A 12,887-nucleotide genomic window follows, 5' to 3' on the forward strand; every position below is an offset into this window, starting at 1 on the left:
CTTTCCGCCTACATGTCAATCGTTAGAGATGGAGCACTAGTCTGGTTGGAAAGCGATGGGGAAGGAAAACAACGTGTTCTTATCGAAGGAATCACTCCAACATCAACCTCAAATGCTTTAGGGAAACCACACTGTTACCTGGCTATTTGTAATCAGATATTCCTGAATAAGAGTAAAAACGTCTTACTCACTGCGCCACTTTGTTCAGCTCCTTCTCGTGTTCAGCAAGTGGCGGTTTCTAATAAGTTAGTAACACATCAACGAGAGCCTCGCTGTCTAAGCGAAGCGCTCGAAACTAGGCCATAAGCGACTTGCGTAGTCTAATTTTATCCGCTCGCGGCTTTTTCTAAGCTGGCTGACGTGACTCAAAGCAGACAGGCAGTGGGAAGTAAAAACCAGTGTCGTAAATTGTTTCTCTGTCGGTATTTTACGTGACACGCAATTAATTACATAGTCCCAAAAATTGAGTACTTGCTAATGTAATAATCGGCAGTTGTGCACCTAAATCAAAGTTGTTCTGAAGCAAACTAACCTTTAACATATTTTATTTGTATATTGTATCTACTCGCAATTGGTTAAGCACACATAAATCGATTTAAAAAGTCTGTCAGCAGATAACAGGTACAGTGCATCTTTTGATTTTTGTCTGCAACTTTGTAGTAGACGATGTCCTAGGTATCAATCAAAATAGTATCAATCCACTAAATCCTACCAAGGTCTGCAGAAAGGCTCACTTGGACCTAATGTGTCCTTTGCGTACTGGGTTCTTTGTCAGAACATAAATCTCTGCAGCAGCCAGTCTCTCTCTCATGAAAAGGAAATGAAAGATGTTAAAATCTGCTCAAGTTATGCAGCGAACAAGGCATCGTCTTTACCAAGATACACACAGAAAGAGATACTTGAACATGCACGAGTCGTTCATACTGTTACCTGAAACATATTGTCATAGAAATAATTTCAAAATAGCTCTAATTTCACAGTATGGGCTAAGTTTTCCTGAGGTTTCCCTCGGTTGTAAGGCGAGTCCCGAAACAAGAAACGCTCCTCCATCCCTGCGCCCCACCATGAGCTCGTCTAATATTTAGCTTATAAACAAAACAATCACCGTCCGAATAGGCCTGGAAGGCCCAACGGTATCGACCGGGAGCCGTGTCATCTTCAGCCCTGAGGCGTCACCGGATGCGGATGCGGAGGCGCATGTGGTGAGCACACGGCTTTCCCGGCCATTGCCAATTATCGTGACCCTCGTCCTACCAACGGCCTTGTCAAAGAGGATGGAATAGGGGACAGAATTTCACGGCAACTTCTTGCATTGGAATGGGAAACTGCCCTAACAAGGATAACATTCTACGAAACAGAGCGTGGAATGTCAGAGGTTTGAATGTGTTAGAGAAGCTAGAAAATCTGAAAACGGAAGTGTAAAGGCTCTATCTAGATAATGACGGGTCAGTGAACTGCAATGGGAGGAAGCTAAGAATCTCTGGTCAGCTGAATGTAAGGTAAAATGAACAGCAGCAGAGAATGTCATAACAGGACTAGGATTCCAGAATGAGATTTTCACTCTGCAGCGGAGTGTGCGCTGATATGAAACTTCCTGGCAGATTAAAACTGTGTGTCGGACCGAGACTCGAATTCGGGACCTTTGCCTTTCGCGGGCAAGTGGTCTACCATCTGGGCTACCCAAGCACGACTCACGCCCCGTGCTCACAGCTTTGGAAAGGTCCCGAGTTCGAGTCTCGGTCCGGCACACAGTTTTAATCTGCCAGGAAGTTTCAGGACTAGGATTCGTTATGAACAACAAGGTAGGACAGGGAGTGAGCAACTGTGTACAGGTCAGCGATTGTTCTCTTCAGAATCGACAGACAAAACAACGTCAGTGACATTAGTTTAGGCATAGACGCCGACGTCACTAGCCGAAGACGGATAGGTAGAGAAAGCATATGAGGATACTGAATGGGTAATTGAGCATGTAAAAGGAGATGCCAATCTAATAATCATGGATGATTTGCCTTTGTGCTTTGAAGTTTTAATTCATAAATTTCTTGCGTGTTTGTATCTTTACCGGGCACAATGTTTTACAAAACTGTTTAGTGTAAAATTCCGTGGTCTTTAGTATCGATTGGGACCGTATTTGTTATCCTCGGATGCAAGCTGAGTTGGTGATCCTTCGCTCACGTCTCCAGGCGGTGTTGTCTCTGATCATGCAGCTTGAGACTTGCCTATGGGTATCCATGTGGGGGGCTAGACATGGTCCAGCATATCCCAGATGTCCTCCAGCTTGTCTAATGACGTGGTCGCCCCAGTTGCTGCCCTCCCTGAGGTTAACCCCTCAACTGTGGTCGAGTGGGAGGTCATTTCAAGGTGTGGCAGGCAGCGAAAGACTTACCAGGGAGGCGGGGAGGGGGGTATCGAAAGACATGCACTGTTCGTCTGACAAACAGGTTTCAGGCACTGTCTGTTGCTGATAAAGACCCTGAGCTAGATGTCTTTCATTGCCCTGTTTCTACATTTACGTCTACAGGCATACTGCGCAGGCTATCGTACGGTGCGTATTGGAGGTTATCCTGTACCACTACAGCCTGTACCGGCGACTGTCTATATGCCTCTGTATGAGCACTAATTTCTCGTATCTTCGTGGCCATTACGCGAAATATATGTTAGTGGCAATGGAATCGTTCTGCAGTCAACTTCAAATGCTGGTTCTATAAATTTTCTCAATAGTGTTCCTCGAAAGAACATCACCTTCCGTCCAGGGATTCCCATTTGAGTTACCACAGCGTACTGTTCAAACCCCCCCCCCCCCCCCCCCCCATGAACCATGTACCTTGCCGTTGGTGGGGAGGCTTGCGTGCCTCAGCGATACAGATGGCCGTACCGTAGGTGCAACCACAGCGGAGGGGTATCTGTTGAGAGGCCAGACAAACATGTGGTTCCTGAAGAGGGGCAGCAGCCTTTTCAGTAGTTGCAGGGCCAACAGTCTGGATTATGGACTGATCTGGCCTTGTAACATTAACCAAAACGCCCTTGCTGTGCTGGTACTGCGAACGGCTGAAAGCAAGGGGAAACTACAGCCGTAATTTTTCCCGAGGACATGCAGCTTTACTGTGTGATTAAATGATGATGGCGTCCTCTTGGGTAAAATATTCCGGAGGTAAAATAGTCCCCCATTCGGATCTCCGGGCGGGGACTACTCAAGAGGACGTCGTTATCAGGAGAAAGAAAACTGGCATTCTACGGATCGGAGCGTGGAATGTCAGATCCCTTAATCGGGCAGGTAGGTTAGAAAATTTAAAAAGGGAAATGGATAGGTTAAAGTTAGATATAGTGGGAATTAGTGAAGTTCGGTGGCAGGAGGAACAAGACTTTTAGTCGGGTGATTACAGGGTTATAAATACAAAATCAAATAGGGGTAATGCAGGAGTGGGTTTAATAATGAATAAAAATATAGGAGTGCGGGTTAGCTACTACAAACAGCATAGTCAACGCATTATTGTGGCCAAGATAGACACAAAGCTCATGCCTACTACAGTAGTACAAGTTTATATGCCAACTAGCTCTGCAGATGATGAAGAAATTGATGAAATGTATGACGAGATAAAAGAAATTATTCAGGTAGTGAAGGGAGACGAAAATTTAATAGTCATGGGTGACTGGAATTCGTCAGTAGGAAAAGGGAGAGAAGGAAACATAGTAGGTGAATATGGATTGGGGGGAAGAAATGAAAGAGGAAGCCGCCTTGTAGAATTTTGCACAGAGCATAACTTAATCATAGCTAACACTTGGTTCAAGAATCATGAAAGAAGGTTGTATACCTGGAAGAATCCTGGAGATACTAAAAGGTATCAGATAGATTACATAATGGTAAGACAGAGATTTAGGAACCAGGTTTTAAATTGTAAGACATTTCCAGGGGCAGATGTGGATTCTGACCACAATCTATTGGTTATGAACTGCAGATTGAAACTGAAGAAACTGCAAAAAGGCGGGAATTTAAGGATATGGGACCTGGATAAACTGAAAGAACCAGAGGTTGTACAGAGTTTCAGGGAGAGCATAAGGGAACAATTGACAGGAATGGGGGAAAGAAATACAGTAGAAGAAGAATGGGTAGCTCTGAGGGATGAAGTAGTGAAGGCAGCAGAGGATCAAGTAGGTAAAAAGACGAGGGCTAATAGAAATCCTTGGGTAACAGAAGAAATATTGAATTTAATTGATGAAAGGAGAAAATATAAAAATGCAGTAAATGAAGCAGGCAAAAAGGAATACAAACATCTCAAAAATGAGGTCGACAGGAAGTGCAAAATGGCTAAGCAGGGATGGCTAGAGGACAAATGTAAGGATGTAGAGGCTTGGCTCACTAGGGGTAAGATAGATACTGCCTACAGGAAAATTAAAGAGACCTTTGGAGAGAAGAGAACCACTTCTATGAATATCAAGAGCTCAGATGGCAACCCAGTTCTAAGCAAAGAAGGAAAGGCAGAAAGGTGGAAGGAGTATATAGAGGGTTTATACAAGGGCGATGTACTTGAGGACAATATTATGGAAATGGAAGAGGATGTAGATGAAGATGAAATGGGAGATAAGATACTGCGTGAAGAGTTTGACAGAGCACTGAAAGACCTGAGTCGAAACAAGGCCCCGGGAGTAGACAACATTCCATCAGAACTACTGATGGCCTTGGGAGAGTCAGTCATGACAAAACTATACTATCTGGTGAGCAAGATGTATGAGACAGGCGAAATACTCTCAGACTTCAAGAAGAATATAATAATTCCAATCCCAAAGAAAGCAGGTGTTGACAGATGTGAAAATTACCGAACTATCAGTTTAATAAGTCACAGCTGCAAAATACTAACGCGAATTCTTTACAGACGAATGGAAAAACTGGTAGAAGCGGACCTCGGGGAAGATCAGTTTGGATTCCGTAGAAATGTTGGAACACGTGAGGCAATACTAACCTTACGACTTATCTTAGAAGAAAGATTAAGAAAAGGCAAACCTACGTTTCTAGCATTTGTAGACTTAGAGAAAGCTTTTGACAACGTTAACTGGAATACTCTCTTTCAAATTCTGAGGGTGGCAGGGGTAAAATACAGGGAGCGAAAGGCTATTTACAATTTGTACAGAAACCAAATGGCAGTTATAAGAGTCGAGGGGCATGAAAGGGAAACAGTGGTTGGGAAAGGAGTGAGGCAGGGTTGTAGCCTCTCCCCGATGTTATTCAATCTGTATATTGAGCAAGCAGTAAAAAAAACAAAAGAAAAATTCGGAGTAGGTATTAAAATCCATGGAGAAGAAATAAAAACTTTGAGGTCCGCCGATGACATTGTAATTCTGTCAGAGACAGCAAAGGACTTGGAAGAGCAGTTGAACGGAATGGACAGTGTCTTGAAAGGAGGATATAAGATGAACATCAACAAAAGCAAAACGAGGATAATGGAATGTAGTCAAATTAAATCGGGTGATGCTGAGGGGATTAGATTAGGAAATGAGACACTTAAAGTAGTAAAGGAGTTTTGCTATTTAGGGAGTAAAATAACTGATGATGGTCGAAGTAGAGAGGATATAAAATGTAGACTGGCAATGGCAAGGAAATCGTTTCTGAAGAAGAGAAATTTGTTAACATCGAGTATAGATTTAAGTGTCAGGAAGTCGTTTCTGAAAGTATTTGTATGGAGTGTAGCCATGTATGGAAGTGAAACATGGACGATAACCAGTTTGGACAAGAAGAGAATAGAAGCTTTCGAAATGTGGTGCTACAGAAGAATGCTGAAGATAAAGTGGGTAGATCACGTAACTAATGAGGAGGTATTGAATAGGATTGGGGAGAAGAGAAGTTTGTGGCACAACTTGTCTAGAAGAAGGGATCGGTTGGTAGGACATGTTTTGAGGCATCAAGGGATCACAAATTTAGCGTTGGAGGGCAGCGTGGTGGGTAAAAATCGTAGAGAGAGACCAAGAGATCAATACACTAAGCAAATTCAAAAGGATGTAGGTTGCAGTAGGTACTGGGAGATGAAGAAGCTTGCACAGGATAGAGTAGCATGGAGAGCTGCATCAAACCAGTCTCAGGACTGAAGACCACAACAACAACAACACTGTTCAAACCCACCGGTAACAAATCTAGCAGCCCACTTTTGAATCGTTTCGATGTCTTCCGGTAATCCGACCTGATACGGATCTCAGACACTCGATCAGCGCTCAAGAACAGGTCGCACTAGCGTCCTATATCCTGTCTCCTTTCCAGATGAGCCACACTTTCTCAAAATTCTCCCAATAAATCGAAGTCGACCATTCGCCTTCCGTACCACAATCGTCATATGCGCGTCCCATTTAATATCGCTTTACAACTTCATGTCCACATATTTAAGTGAGTTGTTGGGCGCTTCAGTGTTAGACATATTATGGAGTCCCTTAGCGATATGGCTACCAAGGAGGGGAAGAAGTCCAGTGCGCACTCTTTGTGCATACCAGGTGGGTGATCCAGTATGTCGAACAGGTGGTTCCGGATTCCATGAAGAGCACAGGGTGCAGCCAACTGCAGCTGTTGGCCCATGTTGGTACTAATGATGTGTGTCGCTTTGGATTGGAAAAGATTCTCTTTGGTTTTGGGTGCCGATCTGAAGTGGTATGCATGTTAGCCTTCTCGTGAGGTGAAGGCAGAGTTCGCCATCTGCAGCATCATCAACAGTCGGATCTTTGGTATAGAACCAGATGGATGGCCTGAATCAGAGTCTCAGACGGTTCTGCGACACTGGTGTGCTACAGATTCCTCGTCTTGCGTCACGTGTGGGGAGGTTTAGGGTTCCACTTCATATGTTTGGGGTCCATTACATATAGAAGGTGGCTACATAGGTAACAGAGCCTGTGTAGAGTGGACTGGACGGTTTTTAGGTTAGAAGTTCTTGTGAAAGAACATAAAGGGCTTCTGTCCCAAAGAATACAGGCCATCAAAGGATGAGGGTAAACCTAGGACAGATCGGGATTAAAGTTGTGAATTGTCGTAGCTGTGTTGGGAAAGAGCCAGAGCGTCAAGCGTTAATAGTAAGCGCTGAAGCTCGTTATAAATACTGAAAGCTGGCTAAAGACAAGTTTTTGGAAGCGACCTAATGGTATTAAGAAAGGACAGATTAAATGCTACTGGCGGCGGCATATATATTGCTGTTAATAGTAGTTTACCTTGTAGTGGAATTGAAGTAGGCAGTTTCTGTGAATGTGGGTAGAGGCTATACTTGACAACTGGAATAAATTAATAATCTGTTCCTTTCAATGACCCCCCCCCCCCCGACTCAGGTGAAACAGTTCCTGAAAGATTAAAAAAACTTGAGTCCCACTTGAGACAGCTACTGCATTGGTGGTGACTTCAATCTACCCTCGATATGTTGACGAAAACACGTGTTTAAAGTATGTGGTAAGCATAAAACATCAACGGAAGTCGTAATAAATGCTTCCTCCAAAAATTATTTGTAACAGTTAGTTCAGGAGCCCATGTGTAAATGATTTCGGAAACGTACCTCTTGCCAACAACTCTCACACCCTTGCAGCTTTTGGTGCTAGAAATCCCCACCGCACCAGGGCTGTCGTCTGGTTCACGCAACTCGCTTTCACTAGGAGACAGAAAACACATTAAACAAAGCTGAACGGCGTCGCTCCCTTCAGGGGAGCAGGAGATATGGATCTGTTCAAACTGTTGGCAGCTCCACCTCTCTTCCGAGAAGTCACTGGACTAGGTACAATCTCTTCTGCAAAACACGCTTAGATCGATCTGGGCCTCGTTGCAGAATGGCCACTTACTTGCTACGGCCGACTTTACCCATGGTTCATCACGGTAACGTTTTAGCCGGACCCATACTGCGTCCACTAACCGCCGACAGCTCACAGGAAAAATTTGTAGGGACCACCGAAATGGCACCCCTGCAGAACAGTGTGGATCGGCTACGTACCTATACCCTGGCTGACCGCAGGCACTATCACTCCCCCTGTTCCCTTATGGAATATCACTGCACTGATCTTGGCCCGCAGCTTGCAAGGCCATGGGGTTCGCCAGTGATGTCTGCTATTCCACACGCAAAAATTCCCAGTCATAATAGAGAAGGTTAATAGATAAGAAAAGAGGGCTAGACCATTATAGTCACTGGTATCATTACCATAACTAGCAGCAAGCATAAAGATGATCAGTAGAAACATGAGTTTCATTGTGATTAATGGAATTTACGTAATAAAAATGAGATGTGTCAGGCTGGTACTTGATTGACGCACCTAAATGCAAATTTAAGTGTTAGATAGACTTCACATTGTTTGTATAGAGTGAAGTCTTGCACGAAAGTGAAACATGGACCATAAATGGTTTAGATAAAAGACAGAAGCTTTTGAAATGTGGTGCTGCAGAAGAATGCTGAAGATTAGAAGGGTAGATCGGATAACTAATTATGGGGTACTGAATCTAACTGCGGAGAAAAGAATTTTGTAACAAAATCTGACTAAAAGAAGAAATCGGTTGATAGAACACATAGCGAGGCATAAAGGTATAGTCAGCTTGCTAATACAGGGAAGTATGGGGTAAAAATGTAGAGCGTGACCAAAGATTCACTGCAGTAAGCAGGTTATTTTGGATGGGTTTGCAGTAGTTACGCAGACATGAAGAGGCTGGAAGAGGATAGATAAGCATGGATAGCTGTATCAAACCGGCTTTCGGACAGATGAACACAACAATGGATAATTCTAGGTACAAACCTCATCGAAGTTAATTTTTGATCACTTTTTCAATTTGTCGTTTGTACTGGAAATAAATTATCGATATGGATATCAAAGAATTTTACATATAAATTGTCGCACGTAAGGTATCAATAATAACAACTCCTGGGACATATAAATTATTTTCATTACATATTAACTGCACTCAAGAGGTTTTTGCAAGATTATGGTTTGGTTAGAAGATGTTCAGTTAACACTTTTCTTTAATACGCTTTTGCATTGTCAGTGAATGTTAAGATTTCTAAAAGGCTAGTTGATGCACTACAAACTCATTAAAATATGTCAGAAGTGTGACAGAAAAGCACTGTAGCTTGTACGATGCAGTATTTGAATTTTCCCCATCTTCTCCATGAGGAATATCTTCCTCATTTACTTTCACAGCGAGAATGAAATGGTGGAGATGATTTTAAAGTGGCTGTAACTAATTAAGATCGAAACAACAGCAATAGATTGTATATCTGACTGCACCTGACAAGTCGTTGAATGTGTAGTAGTTCCAAACGTTTAACGCCAGGGTATCATAAAAACTACCGAATAGTTCCATGAAAAATATCTCAGGCACATTGGTTAAACTGATTAATTTTTATATTTAATTTGTCTTTGAACTCTTAACCATATCTTACTATTTACGCAAAACACCATCACTAAGGTCAGGAGAGGAAGAGGGGATCTACTGAAGTAAATTCTCTTATAGTTGGAAATAATATGACAATACATTATGAAAATGTAAGAGATACACAAATGTAATGCGCAGGATGCGTAATTGCTTCCCAGCGAAACGTCTGCAGCATAGTTGAAACAAGCTTTGCAACATATGGCCTTCCTACATATTAATTTTTAGCCCTGGAAAACATTCGTGGCCGTGTATTTGTTTTCCACATAAAAGGGGAAAGCCTGGGCAATAATCATGGTTCTGTAAGCAACCGCAACCAAAAATATTTTTTCCGTGAAGGCATTGATCCTCTTGTCTCACAATGGGACAAATGTATTAAGAGCTTTGACGATTACTTTTTAAATAACAAACAGTTTGCTTACTTTTTTATCTTCCCCATTTTCATTCAACTACCTCTCCAATTAAAAAAAAAAAAAAGTAGATGAAAGTTTTCTTGACACCTTCCGAGGTGACAATCTCCACTCCTTCCATACCAACTACGTAAGCCTAAATCAGTTTCTTGATTTAAAGAAATAATATTAACGCCAATAGAGAGATTCGTACCAAGTAAATTGGCAATAACTGGGACAGATTCCCCACGGTATAGAAAACAGGTCAGGACACTGTTCTAAACGCAACGAAAAAAGCGTGCCAGACTTAAAATAATACAAAATCTCAAAGACTGGCTACCTTTCATAGAAATTCATATTTTAGTATGAACTTCAATGCGAGATGTTTTTAATAGTTTCCGCAACGTAACTCTGCTTCGAAATCTGATAGAAAACTCAAAGAGATTGTGGTTGTATGTAAAGAGACAAATAGTACCTTCACTGCGCGATAGCAATGGTAATGTTAGTGACGACAACGCCACTTGAGTGGAATTACTAAATATCGTTTTCCGAAATTAATTCGCCGAGGAACGTAATGTAAATGTTCCAAGAATCGAATCAAGAATAGCTGCCAGCATAAGTAATTTTTAAGTACATATCCTTGGTGCAGCAAAACAATTTAAGCAAAATAATAAATACATAACAAATTTGTATTATGTTCCAGATTGTTCCTTTCGGATTATACTGATGCAACAGCGTCATATTTAGCAGTCATATAGAACCCACTTGCTCGACGAAAGATTCATTCCTAAGGAATGCAAAGTTGCACAAGTCACATCAATACACTAGAAAGGAAACAGAAGTAGTCTGCTGAATTATAACCCATACTGATGTGTCGGTAGCTCAGATGGCCACTCAAGACAGTCAGACATCTACAAAAAGGTGACACATTAATGAGTTTATTTACGACCTGTATATGGAAATGGAAGAGGATGTAAATGAAGATGAAATAGGAGATATGATACTGCGTGAAGAGTTTGACAGAGCACTGAAAGACCTAAGTGGAAACAAGGCCCTGGGAGTAGACAACATTCCATTAGAACTACTGACAGCCTTGGGAGAGCCAGTCCTGACAAAACTCTACCATCTGGTGAGCAAAATGTATGAGACAGGCGAAATACTCTCAGACTTCAAGAAGAATATAATAATTCCAATCCCAAAGAAAGCAGGTGTTGACAGATGTGAAAATTACCGAACTATCAGTTTAATAAGTCACAGCTGCAAAATACTAACGCGAATTCTTTACAGAAGAATGCAAAAACTGATAGAAGCCGACGTCGGGGAAGATCAGTTTAGATTCCGTAGAAATATTGGAACACGTGAGGCAATACTGACCGTACGGCTTATCTTAGAAGCTAGATTAAGAAAACGCAAACGTACGTTTCTAGCATTTGTAGACTTAGAGAAAGCTTTTGACAATGTTGACTGGAATACTCTCTTTCAAATTCTGAAGGTGGCAGGGGTAAAATACAGGGAGCGAAAGGCTATTTACAATTTGTACAGAAACCAAATGGCAGTTATAAGAGTCGAGGGACATGAAAGGGAAGCAGTGGTTGGGAAGGGAGTGAGACAGGGTTGTAGCCTATCCCCGATTTATTCAAGCTATATATTGAGCAAGCAGTAAAGGAAACAAAAGAAAAATTCGGAGTAGGAAAAAGAAGAAGAAATAAAACTTTGCGGTTTGCCGATGACATTGTAATTCTGTCAGAGACAGCAAAGGACTTGGAAGAGCAGTTGAACGGAATGGACAGTGTCTTGAAAGGAGGATATAAGATGAACATCAACAAAAGCAAAACGAGGATAATGGAATGTAGTCGAATTAAATCGGGTGATGCTGCGGGAATTAGATTAGGAAATGAGACACTTCAAGTAATAAAGGAGTTTTGCTATTTGGGAAGCAAAATAACTGATGATGGTCGAAGTAGAGAGGATATAAAATGTAGACTGGCAATGGCAAGGAAAGCGTTTCTGAAGAAGAGAAATTTGTTAACATCGAGTATAGATTCAAGTGTCAGGAAGTCGTTTCTGAAAGTATTTGTACGGAGTGTAGCCATGTATGGAAGTGAAACATGGACGATAAGTAGTTTGAACAAGAAGAGAGTAGAAGCTTTCGAAATGTGGTGCTACAGAAGAATGCTGAAGATTAGATGGGTATATCATATAACTAATGAGGAGGTGTTGAATAGAACTGGGGAGAAGAGGAGTTTGTGGCACAACTTGACTAGAAGAAGGGATGGGTTGGTAGAACATGTTCTGAGGCATCAAGGGATCCCCAATTTAGCATTGGAGGGCAGCGGGGAGGGTAAAAATCATAGAGGGAGACCAAGACATGAATACACTAAGCAGATTCAGAAGGATGTAGGCTGCAGTACGCACTGGAAGATGAAGCAGCTTGCACAGGATAGAGTAGCATGGAGAGCTGCATCAAACCAGTCTCAGGACTGAAGACCACCACAACAACATATGAAATTATTAAGATATACATAACTCTGAATTCCTGTAGGTCCTTCTCTGATGTTCAGTTATATATGGTGAAGGTAATGTTCTTAATTGAAACAAACAGTTTTTAATGCTGATACAGTCTGTCACTGGTAACCAATAATGTTGGGTGCATTCTGTCATGTTGTTGTAATTTCCTCATTGCAGTCTTCCATACTAAGGTTGGTAAGTCTGTAGATACACTGAACCTGTTGCTAAGCTCTGAGTGTGGCTGTTTAAAAAGACGAGCTGGTCAATCAATGCTGCAGGCAGTGAGGTCATATCAATTTAGCGTCCTCTGGTGGCGTTTATGCGTGGCACCCCCCCAATAGGGAACAGCAAACGATGGAAGAGCGAGCTCGCCCGGCGATGCAGCGGTGGAAAATTTAAATGGACAGTCTCACGTAACTGTGAGTGGAGTGTGGCAGTGCTGTGTGCAGTCGACGAATATTCGTTGAAACTGCACATATCACCGACACACATTTGAAGTAGGATTTTGGAAGAAGAATTATGTTCAACATTACGAAATACTCGTATCTGTAACCCTTTGAGTGCTGCACCAACGCGTGCGACTGGCCTTGTTAAGCCTGCCCTTGGGGCCCCCTAGTCCGTGT

The sequence above is a fragment of the Schistocerca americana genome, chromosome 1 (assembly GCF_021461395.2).
Source record: "Schistocerca americana isolate TAMUIC-IGC-003095 chromosome 1, iqSchAmer2.1, whole genome shotgun sequence".
Taxonomy (NCBI): Eukaryota; Metazoa; Arthropoda; class Insecta; order Orthoptera; family Acrididae; genus Schistocerca; species Schistocerca americana.